Here is a 26382-nt window from a genome sequence, read left to right on the forward strand (position 1 = left end):
ATCAAGGACGTTTTTCTGAACTGCGCTTCACATTATTGCGCCATTTCTAACGCGGTGGGTTATAGTGCTTGGCTGCTGACCAGAAAGATGCGGTTTTGATCCCTGTGGAGTTCGCTGACCTTCCCGAGAACTCGTTGTGGGGTCGGAAGTCGCCAACAAATGGACCCGTCCTGGCCTCCCCTTCGTGCGGCGGACGTCCTTGTTTACTCCGCGCCGTCACGGGCATAGCCCGTCTTAAGAAGCCTAACCATGTACAGGTGTCGACATGCCTGCGTTGTCAAGGGGTCGCCGACGTTTCGGGAATGCAAGAGATACATACGGCTGAGTATTAGCCGAGTGACCGGAAGCCCACTACTCCCGTAACGACTGTCTTCTCTTTCGGTGTGTTCTGTAAACAACTTGAGCGTTCGTCTCGTCGGCATATGTTTGTCGCGTGTGCGAAAGAGATAGGAAAGTGGTAACGGCTTGGCCGTGGGTGCCGTGGGAGAGGGTGGTCGTGTTTGTGCTGTTTGTGTATTTGATTGCAACCTCTCCTTTCCCAAATGTTTTAATCAGAACTTTTTCCCCAATCTCTGATCAGTGGGCGGACCTTGTTTTCCTTTCCCTAACCACTGATTGGCGAGATGGGTCGTTTGTTATCTTATTGGTTGCTGTCCCCGCTAAGGGCGGAGACAGAGGGTTTAAAAACAAGCGCGCTGGGTTGAACGAGGGCTGAATTCGTCTGATCAACGGTTTAGTCATGTAAATAGTTTTCTCCTTGCTTTGTTTCTTCTCGTTTTATTTATGTTGTAAATAAATAGTTAACTTTCTCCTTGCTTCGAGTAACGTGAATGTTTGCGAGTTTTAACCACCTGGTCATCAAGACACCCCGATTTCATCATCAACAAGGTGTTTCCTCTCATCACCATTTGAAAGGGGCAACTCAACTATCCCGTTGCGAAAATGCTAGAGGCCCGTTTAACACCGGGTGGTCGGAGGCCCTCGTAGCCCGTAAAACCAAACCTTGACAACGGTGGTGGCGGATGGGATGTCTGCTGCTGCACTCGCATCTAGCGCTGGCTATAAACTAAGCGCCTCACGTTCCACTGTTTTGTTTTCTCGCGGCCTTTACGCTGAGAGCATGCGCCCTCTCTCCAAGCAGTCTGCCACTGTAAGTGCTAGGAGTGTCCATAAAGTAAATATACAGAGGCTAGCGCCTAGGCTGTGCACAATTTTTACTCCACAAAACTCAGAAGTAATCATTTTATATTTCTTCATTTTCCACATTTTTGCCACCATTATCCAAGTAACTGTTTAGCTTGGGAATCAGCTTCTGGCTGCCGTGGTAATAAAAAGTCTTCCGCCTGCCGTGTAAACTAAGACATGACTCCTGAGAACTTGTTACCGGTGAATTGTTTTCAGCGCGATTATCCTTCAGTAGACCAAAGGGGTGAAAATTAGAGGGCGCCATGTCCGTGCTATGCGGGGCAGGCTCCGAAATTTTCCATCTGTACAGCCCTCGTCAAAAGTATGCAGCCCAAGGGATTTGCTTTTAAGCTCTGTTCAGCAGGGCTCCCTAGCACATATACAAATCCAAAGCTTGAGAGGATTCAGGATGATGCGATGCCATTCCTCTCTCGAGAGTTAACGGTGGCTGAGGATGCATAACGAGGCATGCAGCAGGCCTCACAGGCGAACCCCTTGACACGTGTACTTTTCACGTGGGTGTACCTTGCCGGAAGCGAGGTGGTGGCGCTCATCGTATGGGACCGAGCGCTGTCGTGGAGAAAGCGTACGTCAGTTATCAGCAGCCACTTGTGTTTGCTTGAAATTCACCGACGTAACTATCCCAGGGCTTCCGAATATGATTACTCTATGTGAAGGCATGAAGTTCGAGTTCATGAAAAGTGCTGAATAGCTAAGCGCCTGTTCAACCGAATACAACCTTCGATTTCGCAATGAACGCCATCAGTGACAACCGACGGACTCCAGCTCGCTCTTTCGTCTTCCGAGAATTCACGGCGCCACTTCACCACAGAGCAGAGCACATCAACTCGCTGTGTTGCCATGAGCACCTGAATTACGGAATTATACGCAGCAGAGAACCCGCAATCGCGCACGGAAGTTGGCGGCCCTTTCCTTTTCGTGCTCCACCCTCCTGCGTATGCCGGTCAAGAGACGGCCATTGGTCAGATCCTTTCAGACGTCAGGCAGCTCACAATGCCGGGACCAATAAGCTCCGGGGGTCGAAGCTCCGCCCCCCCCCCCCCCCCCCCCCCCCCCCCCCCCAGATAAATCTCGCCCGCGTCGGCGGTGGGGCCGGCGCCGACCTTTCAGCGGGTAAAAAGTGACGAGAGGCCCGGAGGCGCTGAAATTGAAATTTTGCTACAGATAGCTCAGCTTGTGCAAAGCGCACTGAAACAGTTCTTGCTATGTCTATGTGCATCGGAGTCTGGAGCGTTGCCAACGCTGACAGCTTTCGCTTTGCATATCCTTGATTAGCTGAGGAAATCCAGAGCCGACCTTTTATCTCTGCCCATATTCTGAGCTATCATGCCAGCAGCTGCCTTCTCAGCGCATATTTGCATTGCAACTGTAACTTGGAAGTTTAGCAGAAGCACAGTTAGTAAATGGTATTTATTAAAAGCACTGAGTAACAAGCATTCAGTTGCGTGCGAGGGCACCTGATGAAGGCCTGCTCGGCTGCAACATGCGCAAGCTGTGCTTTGGTCCAGCTGTCTCGTGTTACAGCGCGAATAGAAGGACGCACTGTTACTCGATTTCTGGATTTTATACGCAATGTAATGACCAGCGGAAATTTTGTACTCGCCATTTCTCATTTTCCATCTTAAAAAAAGTAATGTGAGCTTCACATTACTTTTTTAAAGAAAAAACTTCAAAATCAGATAAGCTAGAAGCAAAACACACAACCAGCACCGCATATGATTGTCTTCTTTGTCCAACGCTGTGGCAAGCTTGGGCTTTATCAACCAAGCTAGCAAACGCCCTGGGATTTCACAAAGCTGCTCCGTAGCTGCTCGGCTTAAGTTACCCCGCTGCCGGAAATTTAAGCTTTGCACAGCGTCTTTTAAGTATGGAGGGGAGGGGGGGGGGGGGGGGGGCGGGGGGTTTGGCTTTTAGTCACGCTGGCGCACTGGAGGGAGGTGGTGAATGGCGACTTTTTTTCGTTGAGTTGAAGAGCGAAGTCTCTGGGCATATCCTGCATGTTTGTAAACAAACGAGGTGGCGCTGCAGTCGCTAGCGAGCTCGTGGTAGCCAAAAGGCCAGGGAGTGTCGTCGCGGAGAGGTGTTGAGCACGGGTTTTCAAGGCTTGTAGGCGCGTTTTCAGTTTCTGCGAATCACAGCAATGATTGATGTTTACAGCATAGTAATTTCTTGAAGTACACGAGCTCGCATTGGCCACGTGCGGCGTATTCAGAGAAATAGTTCGCCACTGTGTATTGTATATATGATTAGTAGTAAACAGAAAGCGTTTCTGCCGTTGATTTCTACGCTAGGCATTGAATAAAATAGGAAGCTTTTGGAACTCTGCTCTAGCCAGAATGATTTTGCTTCGGGACAGTAGTGAGAGGATGTGCTGGCGATCTTTCGGCGGAGCAGACGTGCGCTCACCGCAACACCCTCTAAATACTTTCTGCTGACATACGTAGGTGTCGTGCTGTGCGAAAAGTGGGGACTGCGTCGTGTACTTACTCTCCTCTAGCTGTCCCGCTTAAGCGGTTTTTATCCGCAGGATCACGCACCAGCCAGGCCGACTTCTCCCCTTGTTAAACTGGTCGATTTGGTGAAAATTTTTGATTTCTGGAATTATTTTCTTTCTTAGCCCGGGGTGTTCTGTTTCGTGACGAAAAATTATAGCAAAATATTCAGTAGAAATTTATAAAGTACGCTTTCGAGATGCGGTGTCGTCGAAAATTGTGAGGTAATTCCTTTGAGGGTTTCTTTGTGTTCAGGGCCGCATTTCTTTGACCAAAGCGCAAGCGAAGAGGCCAAAAAAAGAGGAAGTAAAAGTTAAGGTTCGTTTTCTGACCTTTCACATTTTCTGCGATTGGCATCACTCACACCTTCGTAATTTCGTAACGCATGAAAATAGAATGATTCTATTTGTCGCAAACGATTCCTGAGACGTTGAGGAATGTAATTTATCTCTCGATTTTTTTTCCTACAGGTGCCGTATTATGTCCATTATTTTTGTAAGAAACGTTTTCACGTAACTATGCATGCATAAGTACATCGAAAAACAGCACGCTTACACGGGACACGAGAAAGGAGACACGCACACACACAGCGCTCGTTCTCGTGTCCCGTGTAAGCGCGCTGTTTTTTCGGTGAAATCATGTGCCAACTGGCCGCCAACTGTCCTTAATGCATAAGTACATGATCATCTAAAAAAGAAGTAATAGCGTCATATGCAGAACAAGGCTTTGTAAACATGCTGGCAAAAAAAAAAATTTGCGCACTTTCTACTCAAATAGTTAAGACCTTGAGGTGACTTGACGAGGGGGTTAATTATAATTACCCAAGAACTGCACCAGGTATAGCTAAAATAAAAGGCATTACCGAAACTAGCGTAGCAATTTCATATTTGCACCAAATTTAGTTTCATATCGCGTGCATAAATAACGAAAATACTTTTCATTGCCGCACCCCCTCTCAATCTCGACACGTCTGTTAGTAGCATGCCTGCGGCTGCTTATTTCCAAACAAGCTTCGCGGTCATGGACTGCATCATGAAACATGACACATGCATGATGCAATGAAAAAGCATGTGGCTTTTAGCACACTTAAGGTACGCTATCCTAAGCAAGCCAACGTGACCGCGCATGAACTTACCAGACTTCTTTCTACTCGAATTAAATAATTACGTCTGTCATATTAAGAAACGCTTTCTAGTAAATATCAAATGCCATAAAACGTGCCATTAAAACATGCTGTGCTATTAACAAATGAACGCACTCCTTGGGGCGAGTGAACCTGCCGGCGGGGGCCCCGTGCACACCGGCTCAAGGTGATAAATGCGTGCGCAGCTAGATACGTGCTTTTTTTCCGTGCGCAGTTATAAGCGTACTATGCTGATGTTACATGCTATTAAGTACATTGAGTGGCAGTGCCGATCGACTCCCAGAATTCGCGCTTTAGTACCGCAGCCCATTCCCCGTTAGCCAGTTTACTAATGCGGTATTTATCGCGAGGAGCCTATCGGGGCTAATTTAAATTTCCTTTTATGCTACTACGTGGATCGAACAGTGACGCAGCTGATCAATACATGCGGCTTCTGCAGTGCGCAGGCATGATATGTAGCCGCCGGTAGCTGCAGCAGCTGCGGTAGGCACCGGCCTGGCCGTAGCTGTTTTGCCTACCATGCGAAAGTCGCTGCTGACATCAGCGCCACCGCGTCTTCGTGACGTCGCGGGGTGAAGGAGGTCCATACTGGGGGCCGGTTTCCTTTTGTGCAGTTGATGTTGCTCCGGTTGGTTTGGATATGCCAGGATTCCAGAACGAGCATTTTGTGGTAATTTGTTTCGGTTCCGAGGATGCGGGTTTCTTCGAAGTTGATTCTATGGTCGGGGTCCTCGGAATGTTTGGCTACTGGATTGCGTTCTCTTGCGAATTTGCGGACGTCGTTTTTATGTTGCCGAATTCTTTCTTTGAATTTTTTGGTTTCGCCGATGTAGCTTGCGTCACAGTCGGCGCATGGAATTTTGTAGACAATGCCTTGGGCTCTTTCTCTCGGCGGCCGGTCTTTGGGAACAGGTAGGCAAAGCGCAACAGTGTTTGTGGGCTTGTGCGTCACCTGGAGACCCGATTTTCTCAGGATTCGGGCGATGGTCTCGCTGACACCTCTGACATAAGGTATAGTGACGTATTTTGGTGGTGGCGTTGCTCTTTGTGCGATGATTTCTTGACGAATGTTGTGTTTTTGACGTCGAATGGTTTTTTGAATAAAGTCTTTTGGGTAGCCGTTCATGATGAGTTCTTTGAATATCGTGCGTTGTTCTTTTTTTCTGTCAAGTTCTGTGCTGCAGTGTGTCTCAACTCTTCTGAACAGCGTCTTCTCCACTGATGCTTTATGGACTGTCGGGTGGTTCGAAGAGAAGTGGAGATATCGGCCTGAGTGGGTTGGCTTGCGGTATACGGAGAATTGAAGGGTCTTGTGGTTTCGGGACACGAGGACGTCCAAAAACGGCAGGGAGTTTTCTTGTTCCACCTCCAGCGTAAACTGAATGTCAGGTTCTACGGAGTTTAAATGACGAAGGAAATTTTGAGTGTCAGATCTTTTGATGACGGCGAAGCAGTCGTCGACATACCTGAGGAAAATATTTGGTTCCGGGTGGAATGAGTTGAGGGCTCGTTGTTCGATGTGTTCCATTCTTAAATTGGCCATGACGACAGAGATGGATGCTCCCATTGGTGTTCCTTTAACTTTTCGGTAAAATTCCCCGCTTGACGAAAAGTATGTGTTTGATAGGGGCCGAATGTTAAATCTGGAGTTTTGTCATGTTCTATCAGCGATCATTTGCCAGTATTCTTGTGTGTAGAATCAAGCAGGTCAATAAGAAAAAAATCCCCACCAATAATGTACCAACTAATAACAGACACAACACTGAATTCCTTTCGTGACGCCCTGTTGTCAGTGGAATGGGACACGATCGGTAATCTCACAAATGCCAGTGAAGCGTACGATAAGTTTATGGATATACTGACCCAACTATACCACAAGAGTTTCCCGTCAAGAACACGCAAAATAAGTAAAAGAACACGCAAACCATGGCCTACACCTGAATTACGGAGTGAAATGAAAACGAGGGACAATCTATATCAACATTTCCTTCATACGCGATCAGCAGATGATCTTGTCCAATTTAAAAAGCATCGTAATAAGCTAACAAAGAAGTTGCGAAATGCACGATCAGCATATTATTTATCTTTGTTGGATATTGAGTGCCGTCAAAACAGTCTGTTATGGTCGAGGTTGAACACCATCCTTAATCGTGGTCACTCGCATAAGCCTTCATTGAAATTACAAGTTGACGGAAAAGAATTATCCGGTGCAGAACTAGCTGATGCTTTTAACAATTTTTTCACTAGTATCGCTTCTGCTCCCTCTATATCCTCTCATGCTAGCAAATACGTTTCCACTTATATTAACAACACAGTGTACCTTCAACCCGTAACAGTGTATGAAATCATGTCCGCTATACAAGCCTCAAAGAACTCTAGCAGTTGTGACATCGATGGTCTTCAAGTACGCCCAATCAAACATGTAATTGATATTATTGCTCCCATCCTCACCCACATTTTTAATATGTGTTTAGAATCAGCAACTTTCCCAGCGAGAATGCAGTGCGCAAAAGTTACTGTTCTGTACAAAAAAGGAGATTGTAATGAGCTGGGAAATTACAGGCCGGTATCTATTTTACCGATCTTTTCAAAGCTGTTTGAAATCAAAAGTCTTGTATTCGAGGATGGCAAATTTCATTGAAAAACATAATCTGTTAACACCACACCAGTTCGGTTTCCGTAAAAACAAATCAGTTGAATTAGCGTTGCTAGAGCAGAAAGAATATATATTAACGGCGTTTGAAAACAAAGCAATAGTTGTTGGCATTTTTGTGGACTTTTCTAAAGCCTTCTATTTAGTTAACCATAACATTTTGCTGGAAAAATTAAGTAAGTATGGAATACGAGGACAGGCACTAGCTCTTATGAAATCCTACCTATCCAATAGAACTCAAGTTGTGAAAATAGGTGCCTTTGCATCGAAAGCTAAAGCTGTTAGCTGTGGAGTGCCACAGGGAAGTATTTTAGGACCTTTACTTTTTAATCTCTATCTGAATGATATCGTCACTATTAACCCTAAAGCAAAATTTATTATTTATGCAGATAAATCTAGTATTTTTTTTTGCTGGGAATGATACTAATCTTCTTGTTGAACAATGTAACAAATGAAGAAAGGGAATTTTAATGAAAGAAAGGCGGAGAGGTCGGCCAACAATGTAACAGTGCAATGAAATCCTTAGAGGAATGGTCGAGAGTAAATGCAATGAAGGTAAATGAAAGCAAAACAAAAGCGATTATATTCAGGCCGAAAAACAAGCACATACCTCAGCATCAAGATATTATAATAAACTCACGATGCATCGCTTTAGTCGAGAATTTCAAATGTCTGGGTGTCACCTTTTCCGCAAATATGTCCTGGGATAATCACGTCAAGCATGTTCTAAGCAAAATAAGTCAAATAACTGGTGTAATAGGTCGTTTAAGGTATATAATTCCCACACGCATCAAACGTTTGCTTTATCATTCACTCTTTCAGTCACACTTGAACTATTGTCAATTAGTATGGGGAAACACAACATCCACTAATATAGAACACATCCACCTGTTACAGAAAAAGTATCTCCGACACACATATAATGCTTCTTATACTGCTTCCACCTCAACTTTTTTTAGCAACTCTGGTGTAATTCCAGCTCACAATCTCTATAGATATCGCTTAAGCCATGTATATAAAGAAGAAATCCACAGCAATGTCAACAATATACGTAACCTATCCCAATTACAAGACAGAACTCCAAGTTACCTTACAAGACACTTTGAGGATTGGTCAGTACTAATGTCACGTTCAAGTTACGGGAAACAGTGCCTTAAGTACACAATACCAACGCTTTTGAATTATTATAATTCTGTCCGTTTTGACCTCTTCACGGCAACCTACAAGAACCTCCGGCAGATGTATTTGATTTCTATGTAATGTTATCTAGCCTTGCTGTTGCTTTCGTTTGGATTTGTAGAAGTGAGTTCCGCTGTTGTTTTCTGTTCTTTTTGTTTTCTGCTGTTTTCGTTTACGAGTACTAAGTCTGTATCATATTAAATATGTATGTATATGTTTGCATATCAAGAATATGTTACGTGTTGCCGCCACTCTGCCAAAATAAGGGATTGTGGACCCGTCAAGCTGTCCAAGGACAGCTTTTTTTCTACGATCCCCCCATCTGTATTTGATGGCAAATAAAGATTTCATTTCATTTCAACTCCAAGAGGCGGCACACATGATTTACACTCAGCGGGGTTCGTGCGCTTGGTGTGTCGTCGCGTTGTAGGGCGTCTCGGGTAGCGGTCACCGCAAGCTTCACGGGGAAACCAAGGTTGTACCCCAGAGCCTACGACTACGGCGCCTGGACCCCCACCTGCCAGAGTCATGCTCGTGATTTTTCGCTCACAACGGCGGCGCCGGATTTTTTGGGCAATGGGGTCTTTAACGCTCTAACGCTAAAACACCGAAGTAGCGCTGAAACTCGCACTCGTGCCTAGTGTGGACTCCGCGTGGCAAGGTTGACACCAGGAGAGAAGCTGCGATGCTGCGGCCAAATACGATCGGGGGAAGACGCTTTCCCAACACGCGACCAACAAAGATGCAGCAACCCTGTGACGTTCGCTCAACTTTCCGTGGTCGGTCTTGTGTTCGCGAGGAATGCCGCGTTGCACGCCAGACTGGGACTCGGCGGCGGTTGCATTGTGGTCAGCGCGTCGCCAACAAAGGGACCCGTCCCGTCCCCCTCTCCCTTCTTGCAGCGGATGTCTGTGTTCTTCGCGTCGTCACGGGCATACGCCGTCGTGAAGAAGCTTAGGCAGGTACGGCGGTCAACGTGTGTGTGGAGCCAAAAGGGTTGCCGAGCTTCGGGCATGCGGGACAGGCACTTGGTAGAATCGAGTGACATGAAGCGCTTATTCCCTTGACGACTGTGTTTTTTGTTTTTCTCTAAAGAACTGAACGTCTTGAGTGATCGTCTCTTCGGCATACGCTTGTCTCGCATGCACGTGTGCGAAAAAGAAAACAGATGTCAAGACTAGGAATGTAGTAACTTTTGCGCGGTGGGAAATGGTAGTGGTGTTCGTGCTGTTTGTGTGTTTGGTTACAACCTCTCCTTTTCCAAATGTTTGGCTTTCCTTTCCCCGACCATTGTTTAATCAATATGCTTTCCCCAATCTGTGATTAGTTGGCGGAAACCTTATTTTCCTTTCCCTGACCACTGATTGGTGAGGAGGGTCGCTTGTTATCTTACTGGTTGCTGTCCCCGCTAAGGGCGGAGACAGAGGGGTCAAAAGTAAGTGCCCCGGGTTGAACCGGGGCTGAATTGGTCTGATGAACGATTTAGTCATGTTGTAAATAAATACTTAACCTTCCCCTTTCCTCGAGTAACGTAATTGTTTGTGAGTTAGAACCACGAAGACATCAAGAAACCCCGATTCCATCATCAGCACGGTGAACGGGAAATTCAACTAACCCTGAGAGGCTCAGCCTGCTGCACCTTCTCGGGGGCGTTTCGGGCGACCGTCGGCCATCGCGGCGGGCAGCAGTGCGTTCTCCGTCCCACGACCGAAGCGGCCTCTCGAAACGAAACTAGGCCGGCCGCTCCGGTCCGCGGCAGCAGAAAAGAAACGGTTGGCCAGCGTTCGCGCTCCCGGCACAGCGGTGCTGGCGCTCAATAGCTGGACGGGGACGCCGTTGCACGACGCCGGTTTTTCTGGCGTCACAAAGGGACGCTGCTGCGCCATGGCTGGCTGGCTGGCTGGTCGACCCGCCCCGCTGCTGCTCGGCGCACCTCGGGGACGACATTCCGCGAGCAAGGCTGCCCAGTGGCCACTGGGCACGTTCAGGTTGGAACGGACCAAGGCTTGAACCCGGAGTATAGAAGTGAAAGTTTCAGCGCACAATCAGACGAGGACCACGAAGAGAGAGAGATAGAAAGAAAAGTGGAGAAAGGCAGGGAGGTTAACCAGAAGAATGTTCCAGTTGGCTACCCAGCAGTGGGGGGAGAGGGGCGTAAAAGTGTAAGGGGAAGTAGAGAAATGCTGTCCGTAGCAAGCACAGCGACACATGCGCTGAAAGTCACAGGCCACCGCAGCTGCACACCTTGAGGGATGCCGTGCACTGCGACCTCAGCAGAACACATCGACCGTCCTTCATCGCCAAATGCAGGACAGTTACGCAGCGCAGGCATTCCACCGTCTAGAAAGGCTGCTTGCCGTCGTGGTTGACAGTGTGGATGACAAAGTGAGACATCCCGACTCCTCGGAACGATGATGCTGGATGAGCCATTGTAGCATCTATACACTGGAGAACTGCAAGAACATATCAAGCACTTGCAGTGAGTGCATTCTGTGCAGCTGCCGTGTGCAGGCATGGGAATCAACACACGCATGGTGTTCACGTATGTCTCTGCAGGACAGCAGTTACTTGCTCGTCTCCTACTTGGATCGGCTCCTGGTGTTGTGATCGCGCTTACTTCCTGCTGTGGTTCCGGTCGTCGCCCTCTGGTCCTTTAGTCACGCTGGATTTGAACAATTGCCCGAGTGCTGCACCTGCGACAGAGCCTCCGCGTTCCGGTCACCAGTCAAACTCTTTCGACACCTGTGGGGAGACAGCCCGCATTCCTGTGTCATGCAGCTGCCCTCCGGACGCACGTGCGCGGCCACCTGGAAGCCGCGGGGACGACAACGTGACCGGGTCCTGTTCCCTTTCCCTCGACCGAGCTGCGAAGAAGCATCAGGACCGCCCTGCCGTGGGTGGTACCATCAGTGCCATCGTGTGATTGGACATCATTCTTCGAACTGTATTCCCCAGCTAGGGATCCGGGGAATACGAAGAGTATTCAAGGAGCTGCCGGTTTGATGCCAAGGGAGCCCCCCTTCTTGAGAGGCATCAGAGACTCCCGACTCCTATGAAGCCCTCTTGACTGAGAAGCCCTCTCAGTTGCCCGTACTTGTACATAATGTAAATAGTCCTTGCATAAAGTTTTCAAAGTTTTCTTCCTCTGATCGTCCTCGTCTCTTCTCCGGCCCAGTCACGCTATCTGAATCCCAACAATTGGTGGCAGCGGTGGGATGCTGCTACCTGAATCCAAACACTGGTCTAGTGCCCGAGCAACAGTAGGCTCAGCATACTGGGTGCGTGGTGACTGTTCGACCACTGAGGGTGTGTAGTACTTCTGAGGCGATGGCCAAGCACTTGCCGGTCCCGGTCTTGGACCACTGTTGTTCAGCCTTAATTGTGCTTGGTTTGCAATGGGCTCGGGACTTTGGGTGCGCAATGCCTGCTTGGTCACTGCGGGTGTTTCTAGCTCCGGCAGGGATGGCCAAGTGCCGTCTGCGACGACCATATCTCTTCTTCGCCAGTCCCCGTTCTTTAGAGTGGTATGCAGAGAGGGAGTTGTAGAAATTCCTGGACCATTCTTCCCACTGGCCGCTGGACTCTTAGAAGACCTTTGACGAGGGTGACGACGTCGTTGCACCTTATCGGCGGTCTCTCTCTGTGGGGAATCGTCTCGTCAATTGTATTGCCCGTTCCCTTTTCAGGCGTGGACAATCGTTTGAGGCGGCACCATGAGGGCCGCGGGAATTGGTACATTCTGTAGCACTGTTATCCGGCAAGCATCGCCGCTTTGTGGCTGAGAACACCGTGGACACACGTTGGGGAAATTGCACACACTACTCACGTGTCCGATCTTCGGGCATTTCCGGCACTGGAGAGGCTTCGGAACGAAATGTCTTACCACGTGCCGGAAGTGCCCATCCTCGTACGTTGTAATGCAGTCGCCTCGGAACGTCAACTATGCACTTTGTCCTACCAAAACTTGCAGTATTGCTACGCCGTCGGCAGCCATGGTTGGATCAAAGTGGGCAGGTCAAAGTCGCAGGTGGGCACGTCGACGCCGGAAATGACGCCTGCCGCAGTGCAGCTGCCCTGAAGGACATGGGAACGAACGCGGATGGAGCCGAGAGCTTTGATGTTGCTCAAACTTTCAAGCGCGTTCCGGTCTATGACATCAGTGGCGAAGGCACTCATATAACGATTCAACCTCCCGTCTTTAATTGCTCCCGGGACGCGAGTGTTAGGAACACAGAAGTTGCTTGCATGTTGATGTGGTTCAAATTGTCGCCGGAAGTCTCTGGCACAAACGGGACAGTATGTGCCGATGATCCTCGCTCCGTGGTGATCGCGGACGTACTCGACGACGACGAGTCTTCACCTCTACGCAGTTTTCGTTTGGCCTTCTCGCTCAGGACTCTGATGAAACCGTCGGCAGCCTAAGAGTCACCGCTAGTGGCCGATGGCCTGGCTGCTTACGCCACTCGGGAGACAGAGACGTTTCCTCTCGGCGGCAGCGGCTGACCCACTGGGTTCCACAGGACATTCAAAAGAGCCCACTTCCATCACATTTACCAAAAAAAAAAGGAACAGAGTCTCCACGATAATATCCCAAACTAGGAAAAAACTGAAGAAGCAAGTGGACGGCGTTCTGGTGAAGAACGACTTGTAAGACCAAAGGCAGAACCAAAGATGTACCAAAGACAGGAACACACGAGGGTTACCAACATGCCCAGACTGCGACGCTATTGAACCGTAGTCTATCCAGCTGCTGCTTCAGCTCAGTCCGTGTTCCACAACATTGGAGGATTCGAATACTTAGTGCTGCCAATGCCACCACTGCCTGGCACTAGCGCATCTCTTCCTGCTCTGTTCTTGAGCGGAGTACAGTGCCTTCGCTCTGTATACAGCTGCATTCAAGTGTACTCGGGGTTGCGTTCGGACAGGAACGGCAATGCGCTGGTCCCCCGACGACTGCCTCTTTCCTAGTAAACTTTATGGCAGATGCGAAGACGCATCCGCACTGAGGGTATCAATAATACTAATGCGATAAACAGCATGCTCATGTCGTCAAAATATCCCACGTCGCAAAGCATGTTCGAGAAAATAACTTTTAAAAAAATTTAGCAACATTTAATTACTTTAGCAATCTCATTTTGATCTTTGCAAAATCTAAAACACTGAAAGATATTTCTGTGCATGAAACGAGAGATACGCGTTGATAAAATTTTGATTTTGGTTTCTAACCTGATTCACGAAGCCACAGTTCAAAGGATTTACAGTTTGCTTCCTGTGGGTATGCATCTCACGTTGTAGTCGCTGGTAACAAAGCGGCAAAGCATGTCCAACATTCTCGAACAAAAATTTTGAAAATTTGAATATTGCAAGATACATTTACGTTAATATTGAAGGTAATGGTCCATTCTGCAGCAAAACCTTTATTTAAAGTGTTTCTATCGATCGCATCGAACAGTTAAGGTTGCCATAGAAAACCAATGGGGAACGCTTTTGATGATAGCAAAAAAGAGAATATAAAAAAACGAGTCTGTCATCGGGTGATCTGCGGATATATTGTTTGTTATTGTGAAATCTTGGTTATATGAAAAAATTGCGTTAATAAATGGTTTCCGGCTCAAAAATGGTTTTGTCCAGAATTGTTAGCTATGCTTGCCCAAGAAGCCCGGTCTTGTCCATCTTCAGCGGCTGTCCCAAAGAGAGAGAGAAAATAGGCGACGCCCAGTATGCTACTCTACACGCGGGATGGGGAGCGCAGGCAAGGAAAGAGAGGGGAGAGACGAAAGGAAGATCACTTTCTCAGGTGTCCTTAGGCCCTTGTAGGCCTACGGACGACAATACCAGTTGTTGGACGAATTGGCGTTCGCGGTGATCCATAACAGCGTGATAGACGGGACAGAGAAGGGACACAACAGAGGCCACGTGGCAAAACACTGCAAAGGGGGCGAAGACGATGATGGCACTAAGCTCTGTTTTCCACTCCATAAGGAATGCTCTGTGACAGCAAAGAACGGCGACTCGCTAGCAAGGGAAATAATAGAAGCCCACCTGATAGCTAGGACCTCAGACCAATGTATCAGTACTCCCCCTGTAGCGCTGTCAGATAAGGAAAATCGTTACATTTATTGTGAATGTTAACTTGTGCCTGCTGCAACGGTGACATTATTTCCCACGTATACAACACGTGCCTGATGTATTGGCGATTTTGAATGTCACGCAAGCCAAGCGTGCTTGTATCCTTTCCGGCCTCCAGGGCAGTATTTTATACTGGCTGGCGGCCAGTAAACGTTTTAGTTGCGAGTCAGCGCTCTGTGTTGTGCCCCCTCTGTTATGGATCACGTATACGGACGAGGAAGACCGAGAACTTGGCAAGGCAACTAGCAGTGCCTCACGAAGCTTTTCGCGTGGCAGAGCGACTCTCTTGTACCGCCTGCGCGCGAACTGCGCCTACACGTCGATAGATAATATTCGCCGCGCCAGCTCACCTTTGTGAGCAACTGTGAACGGTTTCCTTTAAGCGTGCCCGTGTTTTCTGTGCCGAGTGCCCTGGGCAGCGTGAGGAGACCGAACGCTACCTTGGACGACGTCTCTCGCATTGTGAGGGCAGCGACCAGCGTCACTCTTGAGAGAACTGTAGACTTGTGAAGCGGTGGTAGAGACGCAATCATTTAAATCAGCGGCTCAGGAGGAGCATTTACCGACAGGCGGGATTAGGCTAATCCCGCCTGTGCATTCGCCGCCACCACCACCTCATTTAATGTGTCCACAACCGTGCAGCAGGCAGTATATATATGCCTCGCCATCCACGGTATAGCATGACTTGGAACCATGTCTGCCACAGCGTGGTGGAAACATTCAAACAGTGTGTTTCAACTTTTGTGGTTGATATTTTCCATGGGTTGCCTTTTGATGAGCTGCATGCCTATAGTCACTGACGCAGACTGTATTATAACGCAGGATTGCGTTCTCATGGCTTCGGTTGCCTCAGCGAAGCTTGATCTATAGAGTAGTAATTTGGAAAAAACTTGTTCCTGGAGCAAACTTCACGTACCTTTTCTTTCACTTTCTCACTGGTAAATATATTCAATACGCGTGAGGAGACAGGTCTCTGGCGCCGTCACAGCTGCCTCCAGCGCACGAAAGGAGAGGACAGTGCTGCCGAGTGGCGTGAGGCTTATCCTCGTCTGCGCTTCGCTGATGCCGCGGAAAGCGAGTCAACCCAGTGCGCCTTCTTCCCTTAATAGCCAGCGCACGCGCGTGTTCACTTCCGCGTGACGGCCAAGCATGGGCCCACACGCATGTGAGACGGGCTGGCCAGCCGCAACATGTCGTCCAGTCTTTGCTAACGGCTGTGCCGGCACACTCTCGACACTGTCCCTGCCGTCTCGGATCCTGCAGCATGCCTCTGGAGCAGCGGCAACACATACTGCGCCGTCAGCCTCGCTGCCTGCACGTGCAAAGGAACACGCGAGCTCCCGCGGAGGTCGACCGCCGTGCTTGTGAGCCGTTTGCTGTGCACAGTCGGTCCGTTTGTGCTGTCGTTTTAACAATTGGAGACACTGTCCTTGAAACTGCTTTAATTCCAAGGCACACCGTGTGGCCACTCGCAAGCACGACGAGGCGCGCTTCCAGTTTTTGCAACTGCGGCATAAGCGCGAGCGCCCCGCATCGACACGTCGGCCTCTGCGTAAAACTGAATTACCACTGCTCGCAGGATCACGTCCACCCCAAGGCACACAGCGCTGGGATCGGGCCCATTCTCAGATGTGTGAACCTGTGGCCGTACAGTTGGCCGCTGCCCTGCCGATGCGAATGATGTTGCGCGCACGCAGCGCTAGCGTGCCTGATTACCGCGCACTGAGGGTGACGTCAGAGGAACCTGGAGAGGCATGCACCCACTTGTGAATCTGCGACAGGGCATCCACAAGAAAGTTTCTTTTCTCTTATCATAAGCTGCCAGTTTTTTGTTGCATGAAGAAAGAAGAGACGAGAACGAACCAAAAATGCGCCGAGTGCGACTCCTACAGCGCGACGATTTACGCAAGAAGTTAGCAACGCCTAAATTTCCCCACTCAGGAACATGTGGGTACTATTCTGTTCTTTTTTTTTTAAATGTCATGCATACGCAAGGAACAACCGCAGCAAACTGTCATGAAAGAAACCTTTAAGCACCCAGCGATGGCGTAACGTACAGGCGCCCAAATCTTTAACTGGCGTGCGCAAGCGGCGACTTTTCCGTGCGTCAGCGCCGTATATGACGGGGCGAGGCTGGAGATGCAGTTTGAGGCTGAGCGCATGCCGACAAAGCGCGCACAGCTGGGCCCATCGTCTGCTAGGCTGTTCCTTCTTAAGGACGTCGCCCCACATCATCGCACTTGAGACGAATAGGCAGCGTGAGTAGGCGAATGGTTTTGCTCGCATTTTAAGTTTCGAAGAACAGCGCCGTAGGAACCACGCAAGCAAATACAATACAAAGATAGGGCGAACACGCTCAATCACGCGAAAAACCAAAGAACATGGATCGCTCGTTTGTTACATCCTGGGGTAAACGCGTTTTTCATATCTAGAAAAAAAAGGGCAGTTGTCAACACACTGCGTTTTTTATGTTTTCGCGCGGCAGCGAAGCTGTAAGGGAGCTGTGAAACTTCAGTGAAGCTGCTCTACAGGCCGTGCTCGCGGGAGCTTCTAACTGCTACCAAAATGCCACCTCGTTTACCTCAAACGAAGAGAATTGGAGTTATGGGAATGTCAATAGGCGGCTCATCGCAGAAGGAACTTGCTAAAGAACTGCAGTGGCTCCAGCTTCAGTGGGCAGAAACAAACGTGCCTACCGGGACGAAGAACGGATTGGAGATGCTCCTCGCTGTTTCACCAGAAAAACAAGCGAAGAAAAAGACTTGCAGATTGTTGACTGCGCTAGTGACAACCCGTTCATCAGAGCGGGTGTTATTTCATGCTGCCCTCGGCCTTATTGTGTCAGATGAATTAATTAAACAACAACTAAAGGAAGTTGTAATCAGAAACAGGACAGCTGCGCAGAAGCCCCTATTTTCCGACAGTGCCACAGAAAAACCTTTGCTCAAGAGCATCTCCAGTGGACAGTCGACGATTGACGAAACGTTGCGTTTACAGGTGAGAGCACCTTCTGCTCTCAGTGGGACCAGAAACAAAAAAGATACCCGCCAGTCGCAAAAAGGTAAATCAATAACGTTTCGACTTTCGTCTCGTGGCTTGTTTTATTATACATGGTATTACTATCTTGCTACCCACTGTGATTAATTCGCATTAAATACTTCTTTTTTAAGGTATGATCCTCGTTACGTCCACGACGTCAAGGCAAGTGGCCGAACATCTGTGATCGTGTGGGGGTCATCACGAAGGATGGCCTCGGGCCTCTTCACCGCATTGATGGTCGGCTGTGCTCCAGAACATATATTGCCATCAGTGGCCAGCAGCTCCTTCCTCACGTGCTGGATGGACCCTACAGATTCCCTGCTACAGCGTGATCTTTCACCCATCCACACGGCGCAAGCAGTGACCGCACACCTCGAAAACCTTGGAGTGGTGACGCTAGATTGGCCGCCCAAGGGCGCAGATATGAACATTATTGAAAATGTTTGGGGCATTTTAAAAGCCAACATGTCAATAATGGGCCTCCGTACAGCTACTCCTGATCAGTGGTGGGAGGCCACCAGCAGACAGTGGGAAGAGCTGAAGGCCGACAACCACCTTTTGCCGGCGCTCTAAGACTCCCTGCACGACGCATGTCTGCCGTGGTCGGGAATGACGGTGACTTCAGCCGCTACTGAGCGACCTGTGTGCGCACATTATTGGTCACACCATTTTTTTTTCTCTTAGCATTTCAGCAAGAATGAAGCGCATAGTAAAATGGTTTACGACCGCAATTTTTGTTGTTTCACTGAGATGCAGACAAAGTGGTGAAATATTTTATAGACTAACACAGAATATTTCTTACGCTGCTCACAAACAATACGCGAGACAGGCCGAGTTTTTAGCAGCTTCCCTTTGTGATGACATCCCATTTTGTTTGTATTTCTCTTTGAGGTATACGGGGAGTATTTTGATAACTGTCGCAAATCGCCGTGAACCCGTCGTGCAGAGCAGCATCACTGAAGTTTCACAGCGGTCTTATAGCTTCAAAATTTCTTTATAGCTTCACCTCCGCTCGTAAGCGTAAAGAACGCAGTGTGTTGACAACTGCCCCCTTTCTTTTTCTAGACATGAAAAAAAGCGTTTACGTCAGGAAGCAACAAACGAGCGATCCATGTTCTTTGGTTTTTCGCGTGATTGAGCGTGTTCGGCCTATCTTTATATTTTATTTCCTTGCGTGGTTCCTACGGCGCTGTTCTTCGAAACTTAAAATGCGAGCAAAACCATTCGCCTACTCACGCTGCCTATTCGTCTCAAGTGCCATAATGTGGTGCGACGTCCTTAAGAAGGAACAGCCTAGCAGACGATGGGCCCAGCTGAGCGCGCTTTGTCGGCATGCGCTCAGCCTCAAACTGCATTTCCAGCCTCGCCCCGTCATATACGGCGCTGACGCACGGAAAAGTCGCCGCTTGCGCACGCCAGTTAAAGATTTGGGCGCCTGTACACATGTCCGCTTAGAAACATCGCCAGTTATCGGCACGTCTCGGCGCAAATAAGAGTTCTTAATCTCACTGACTTTATACATGCGACGAGCCAGCTAGACACACAAAAACTATCAAACTCGAAGAAAGAAATCCATACGCTACAAGCAAATGTGCGCCTTGTGATCAAACACAAGAGAGAAAGCATCAGAAGAAAGACTCCCTTCTGCTTACAAGCAGCAGTGATAGTGGTGCAGTTCGGGATAGTTATTTCATATCAACTCCCTTCTGCCTACAAGCAGCACTGATAGTGGCGCACTTCGAGATAGTCATTTCGTATCAACTCCCTTCTGCCTAGAAGCAGCAGTGATAGTGGCGCAGTTCGAAATAGTCATTTGCTCGTGGTGTGGATCGACGGACGGACAAAAATCTGCGGACAAAGAGAGGTGAAAACATAACCGTTGAATGCATCAATACAGCGAACGACACGGCGGATGTCAGGCAAGCAGAAGGCGCGGCGCACAGTTTATCCTGAACAATCCACGCTGTCCGGACGGCAGACGCTTATCGTGTGATTTCAAGCTGCAGGGAGGGGACCACACCCTCGCTATTGGAAGCGCAGCGAGCAAGAGGACGAATGTTCTGAGACAAAGTTCAACGCCAGAACACATGGAGATAGCCAAATGAGGCTCGAAGACGCGGTTGTCTACTTCGGGCTTGGGACAAAATGCATACGTTCGCTGTCAAGAATATAAAAAAAAAAGTGTGGGTGTGAGGCGAACAGATCCCGTGGTGCTAGATTGCTTGTTGTCGCGATGTGCGCGAAAGCATGGAGAGAAAAGGCAGCGTTGACGGGGCAAGCAAGAACCGGCGCCAGGACTTGGGGCGCCCAGTGATTCATTTTCTTCCATTCATCTCGATAAAATTTATATGCCATCACGGTATAAACGATGCCGCCTCTTCTGGTGTCCCGTATAAAGGCTCTGATTCCTCGCCATATGTTCTCGATTCAGCGAAAACTGCACAGTGCCGTCGAGTAATGCGCATAAAAGATTTTTATCAGTACTTGAATTCTCATAAACTTTTGCATCTTATATTGGCCTCTACCTGTACGTGCACACTTCCTCTTTCAGTCCACTACAGCGCACAAAAAACAGACGGGGGGGGGCTTCCTGTTCGTCGAAATGCTTTTGTTTCTTTGTATGTGTGCGCCGTGGTGAAGTTAAGCATGTGTAGCCAACTAGCCCAGCAGTTCGTCGCCAACACTTCCTGTTCCCGGTCGTTGCTAGAGAGAGGGGCATGTCCAGTAAGCGGCACCCGTAAGCACCACATGCGCTCAAGGTTGTCAACGTTCATTTTTAGCACGGCACGAACAAACAAAAAAGAAACTAAAACCTGCCCTGCATCCGCGCGAAAAAGCTATGAGGATTGCAAGTGCCCTTATGCACCGTTTTTGGGGAGGCAGCCTACGAACTGGAACTGAGATGAAATCCGGGCGAGTGCGCTTTGCGGGTGCACTGGGCGAGCATGCACTCGGTCTGGCCCCTGCACGGAACTGGCCGCGAGGCCCTTCTCTCACGCCTGCTGCGCTTCGCGTGCGAATCATGCCGTCAGCTGGAGGGGCGAACTGGCTCAAGGTCAGCACAATTGCCTTTCTGCAAAACCGGGACAGGATAAACATCGCTCCGGCGTCGCTTCTGTCGCGACGCCCGTGCCACCCTGGGGGCCACCGTCGTCCGGTTTGCCCCCCCGGATATCTTGATTTTTTTTTATTTCCACCTGGCTCCGTGGTTGCTTACGTTCTTGTCAAGAACAGCGAGTGTGCGCTGCCAGCGGAGATGAAAAAAAATAAAAAGCCGCGTCCTTACCTACAGACCCGCGCCGCCTTCTGGAGCGATCCAATTATTGGCCGCAAGCTGCAGCACTCCGGCGATGAGGCACACATACCATCGTGGGCAAAATGAACACACCCCTGCGAGCGCGTGCCGAACCGAGCCAAACTGCATACGGGCGCCGCCTGATGTCGAGACCAGCGCTGCGTTGCTCTGCTTGCGACTCTGGTCGCCACAAGTGCTTCGACAGGCGGCGCCCGCGTGCCGTTTGGCTCGGTTCGGCACGCGCTCGCAGGGGTGTGTTCATTTTGCCCACGAAAGTGCGTACCGTGACACCGCCCGCTTTGACAGCTCACTTCGCTCTCGCTGTTGTATTTAACGCGGTAGCTTTAAAGGCAACCGTTCTCCAGAAAATCCGTAGCCGGCAGCGTCGTCGGAGCGAAAAATAACGATCATGGCTGTGGAAGATGATGCCCAGGAAGCAACCTTGGAGGCAGCCGGGCCACCTAGGTCACGTGGCCTTGCGGCGTCATCACAACCTGCGCACTGGGTAGTGGGCAAACTACCCGCAGTGGCAGGTGGAAGTTTAACTGAGTATTGGGCTCTCGGGAAGACCAACCTGGGCTACACAAGGCCCACCATTGGGACCACTGCGCCAGGAGGGGAACAAGGACTCTCAATTAAGGATCGGTGAATGTAAAGTAGAGAATGACCTTCTGCATATGTAGGAATTAATCCATTGCGCTATCCTGTCATACCTTTAGGGCCGTACTTCAGTGCCCCTTATTATTATTATTATTTTTAATGAATAAGGCAACCCTTCCGCCTCGTGTTGGCGGATCTTTGCGAATAATGATCTAGTTTGGGGGCGTTATTTTGAAGTCCTTGATATGTTTGGTTAGCCAGGTTTCTGTTATGGCTAAAAATTCGGATTCGATACCTATGTGTCAGCACATCTCTCTCGCTCAGATTTACACAAAGGAATCTATGCAAGCAACACAAATGCTCTCTTAGAGGCCCGGTCTTCATTGCAAGGAGGGCGATGAAGGAGCTGCTATCTCACCCTGTTCTACTAACTCAATATTCCCAATATGCGTTTCCCCTTCGATTTTCTTTTACGATTGACCCGCGGCCTGAATAAAGTGGCTCGATCCTCCCCATACCCCTCTTCTCTTCGAATCTATTATCTTGCCAACATTTGCGTTGCTAGTCCTCGATCTTAAGTTTTTCTTTGTTAGCCTTTGCGTTCCTTTACTTTAATATTAGGGTTAATTTAATATCAGCTTTAATATTATCGCTCTACAAGGCGGACCATCCGCCCGCGGAACACCACGTGACGTGCCACTTCCGCTCCGCGCGAGGACCGCGCTTGGTCCAGGATGAACGCAGCAGCCTGGCGAAAGTCTGTATGCACGACCGATGCTTGCAAGGACCGAGAAGTGACGATGAACGATTCAGACGAATGCGGGGTCTCTTTCCAACAGCGCTCACAGGGTGCGAGTTGGACGTCACGTGACGTCCTATATATATATATATATATATATATATATATATATATATATATATATATATATATATATATATCCCTTTCTTTTATTACAACGAGGACCGCACGCGCATGCGCACGTATGTACGGGGCTTGCGTCTGTTGCGTTCGTTTTCAATAAGAGCAGGAGTGATATTAACGCGATATCATTAAAGGCCCCGTTACGCAGAAAATCCTGCGACGGCGTTCATTGTGAGCGATAAATAGGGTGGCGTATGGTGGCCCCCACAGCCACCCCTGGAGAAGCAAGCTAGGTGGGCAACGTAGGTCACGTGACCTTGTGGCGACATCACAACCTAGCCAACGGGTTGGGAGCAAATTAACCAACTTGGGTCGCACAAGACCCGCCGGTGGCAGCACCTGCCATCGCAAGGCAGTGTCGCATCCCTTAACTGCTGCACCATCACGCAAGGAATGGTATGAGGACTCCCAGGGACGTATGAATGTAAAGTTGAGAATGACCAATTCCGCATGCGTGGGCATTAACTCCATCGCGTCATATCCCTCAGGTGAAGCTTATGTGTCACGGCGCAGCACAAAAGGAAAGCACACAATATAAAACACACGCCTTGCTGCAAGCTGCCGTGGCTAACTAGAAGATGCCACAACGAGAGGAGAGAAGCACAATTTACAACACACGCGTCGCTGTTAGCCGCTCTGGCTAGCTAGCAAGAAGGTTAAGAATTAAAAAAACGCACGGCGCCTGTCCACCCCAGCCGTCCTGTCGTCGTCTCGTGTTTCAGACCGACCGACTCCACCAGAGAACAAGCCATTCCTCACACGCTTAGGCCGAGGAACCCGAAACTCGCGCGCGACGCCTGCTCCCCTTCGGTGGCCCTCACCACGGCGTGAGTTAGCTGCGTCGTGACACTTCGCCTTAGGGATATGACGCGATAGAGCCCATATATGCGGAATTGGTCATCGCTGCCGCAGCATCGGCTCATTTTTGTTTTCAACAGTCACAAACCGATTTCGCAGTGGTCACCCTATTAAGTGCACGTCCATCTTTTCCAGCGATGAAAACCATCTGCATCGGTCGTTATCTGAACACATGGATTCTTATCGCGGCTCACGGTCGCTGAATGTCTGGCAGCTTGCCAATAACACCCAGAACTCCATTAACCGGCTTTCCAATGAGCACCGAGTGGAACAGATAAGGAATAGGATGAAGCCGGGCTGCAGCTAACGCCATTCTTTTTTTTTTCTTTTGCATCCAGCCAGACAGCCAGCCATGCAGTGACGTGTCCTTATGGCGGGTGTAAAATGCAAGAACGCATGAGTACCTACATTCCGGCAACAGTTACGGCGCTCGACTACGTTGTGTCGCATAGCTCAAGCTTTGGCAGGTGTGCACGGTAGTACACATACGAAGATGTGCTGCTTCAGCTTTGTTTCTGTCTTCCACGTCTAACGAAACCCACTCGCGACGGGAGAAGTGTTGCTGTATAGTAATACGATAGGCTACGTCTGGCCGTTGCATCCCATTCGGGGTGCAACGGTTGAAGCATAATAATGACGCCGATCAACAACGATACAAATGAAATAAAAAGATGACGATTGCGCGCTTTCGAAGCTCACTGATGGACAGCACCGTCGAACCTGTATGCATAACTATCACCGCCCCAGGAGGTTTCTGCCGCCCCAGATGCAGAAGCAGTTGCAGTGTTTGGACATGTTCCACCGGCTGGCTGTAAGTGGAAACCAATAAAAAAATGGCAGTGGCTTAACTTGGCTAACCCAGGAATTGAGCGAAAAGCAAGGACGTTTGCTAAGCTCTGAGGCTCGTCCATGGCAGCTCCGCTACACACTCGTGACAGCCGTTCTATATATACCCACACGACCACGTGGCTATGACGCGGTATCACATGGTCTTACGACACCCCCATCGGATACCATTACGCGGCTTCACATCACCCCATCGGATGTTCTTAATGTCAGAGGTCAGCCCAAAGGCCACCCAATGTCAACGGTCACCTAAAGGTCACGGGTCAAGGTAAGGGGTCATACAGGGTCATTCTCCGGCCTACCTGAAGACTGCTTTAGCGTAGTGAAGCTTTTCGCTTCAACAACAACAAAAAAAAGTACGGGGACGCTTAAGTTTGGCATGCGACAGCATTAGAATTCACAATTGTAGCTGACATTGGTATTCCTGTGTGGGTAAATCTGCGTTAGTTTCTTTGGAATGGTCGGTCCATCAACCGCCATATTCGGGCTGTTAACTCCAGTAGCAGCTAACCGCTCTGCTGTAACGGTGCCAGCATTTGCATGTGTCACGTTTTTGTTTCACTCTTGATTTCGATCCTCTGTCTCGGTTGCTGTGCTCCTCACAATACAGTGGGCAAGTTGTGATGACGTCACAAGGTTACGTGACCTCTCTGAAATCATTAATTTAATTGCCTCCTGTCGCGCTGCGCAGGTTGCTCACCATCCGGTGTCCAGGTTGTTATGACGTCTAAAGGCCGCGTGACCTCTCTCGATCAATCAGAAAAAATTGGAGGAGACAAGCTCCGCCTTCAGGGTATGACGCGATAGCGTAATGGGTTAATTGCCATATATGCAGAAGGTCATTCTCTACTTAACATGCACAGATCCGTGATAGTCCTTACACCCCTCCTGGTGCACGTGCTGCGGCGGTTAAGCGATGCGCCCCTTCCCTGCGATGGCTCCCAGCGGTGGGCTTTGTGCGGCCCAGGCTTATCTTCCCGAGATAGCCCCAATCTTTAATTTAACTGCCACCTGCCACTGTGCACCCACTACCAAGTGCGCACGTTGTGATGACGCCGCCAGGTCACGTGACTTAGGTGGCCCACCTGCCTCCTAGGTTGTTCTCTGGGCACCACCTGCCAGAGTCATGCTCGCGATTTTTCGCGCACAACGGCGACAACGCCGACGCCGAATTTCCTGGGCAATGGGGCCCTTAACGCTGACATTGCGACACCGGACATCGGCGGGCTTTTGGCGTGACGACAACGCTGAAGCTATCATGAACGCTCGCCTGCCGGACACATTTTCGAAGTGCACCGAGAAATTCGGAAAGCATGTTTACTGCCGTTATGAGGCAAGCAGCCAGCTTTGAGAGCGGTGAAAACTGGAAAACAGGCGAGGCACTGAGAGTGCGCGACGCGGCTGGAGGTGAGATGGCGCCACTGTCATGGCAAGCATTGCCGATGCGCACTCACCATATACTATAGCCCGTGCAAACAGATATCACGAGGAAATGGCTCCACGTCCTACCTATTTGTTGAGCTGACAGCAAATACCGTTTCATTTTATCTTGGCTAATCAGGTGCCATAAGGACGAACGGCCTTCATGGAAGCGATAAAAATCCACCATAATGACACGTTTGGGACTTTAATCGGTCTTGAGGGAATTCGCTTTGTCACCCATCCATGATGGAGTTCTTATTTAGCGCTCACACCCTCCTCGTGCTTGGATGACGCATGAAAACCTCGACAGCGGCAAGCAGTCCATCCATTCAACGACTGTTTTTTTTTTCTTCTTTTTTTAATGGGGATTAACGTCCCAAAGCGACTCAGGCTATGAGGGACGCCGAAAAGTGAAGGGCTCCGGAAGTTTCGACTACCTGGGGCATTACACAGTACACGGGCCTCTCTAGAAGATCGCCTCCATCGGAATTTGACCGCCGTGGTCGGGATCGAACCCGCGTCTTTCGGGTCAGCAGCGGAGCGCCATAATCACTCAGCCACTGCTGCGGCTTCAACGAATTTTCCCTGCTGAAGTTG

At 49.4% G+C, this 26382-nt stretch overlaps 2 long non-coding RNA genes across 2 annotated transcripts in view; both read right to left on the reverse strand.

Moving 5' to 3' along the window:
- LOC144098283 (uncharacterized) overlaps positions 1-26382 on the reverse strand; it is an 854931-nt gene that overhangs the window by 700035 nt on the left and 128514 nt on the right. The window lies entirely within an intron of this gene.
- Positions 1-26382, reverse strand: part of LOC144098277 (uncharacterized) — a 156809-nt gene that overhangs the window by 27871 nt on the left and 102556 nt on the right. The window lies entirely within an intron of this gene.

Source organism: Amblyomma americanum, chromosome 7 (assembly GCF_052857255.1).
Source record: "Amblyomma americanum isolate KBUSLIRL-KWMA chromosome 7, ASM5285725v1, whole genome shotgun sequence".
Taxonomy (NCBI): domain Eukaryota; kingdom Metazoa; phylum Arthropoda; class Arachnida; order Ixodida; family Ixodidae; genus Amblyomma; species Amblyomma americanum.